Genomic DNA, 311 nt, shown 5'->3' on the forward strand with positions numbered 1-311 from the left:
GGAGCGGGCCGCCCGAGGCTCGCCGTTGTTGGACTGAGGTGTCTGACGTCCGAGCAGAGATGACTTGAGAGGTGTGATTGAACACGTACAGAAATAAGCCACATCGCTTTGAACCAATTTCCAACAAATGCAGTAACTTTTCTGTGGATAAATATTTTTCTTTTCTTTCTTTGCGGGAATTTAGAAACCAAGAGGCAAAATACTGGCTTAATTTCCATGACCACTAGGATCCTAGAGGTCAGCGTTTTAACCAAGGTCACTTGTGAAGCGCTTGGGTCCCGCTGCTGACCCGGTGTCTGGAGTGCACGCTG

Source organism: Crocuta crocuta, unplaced genomic scaffold, assembly GCF_008692635.1.
Source record: "Crocuta crocuta isolate KB4526 unplaced genomic scaffold, BGI_CrCroc_1.0 scaffold80, whole genome shotgun sequence".
Taxonomy (NCBI): domain Eukaryota; kingdom Metazoa; phylum Chordata; class Mammalia; order Carnivora; family Hyaenidae; genus Crocuta; species Crocuta crocuta.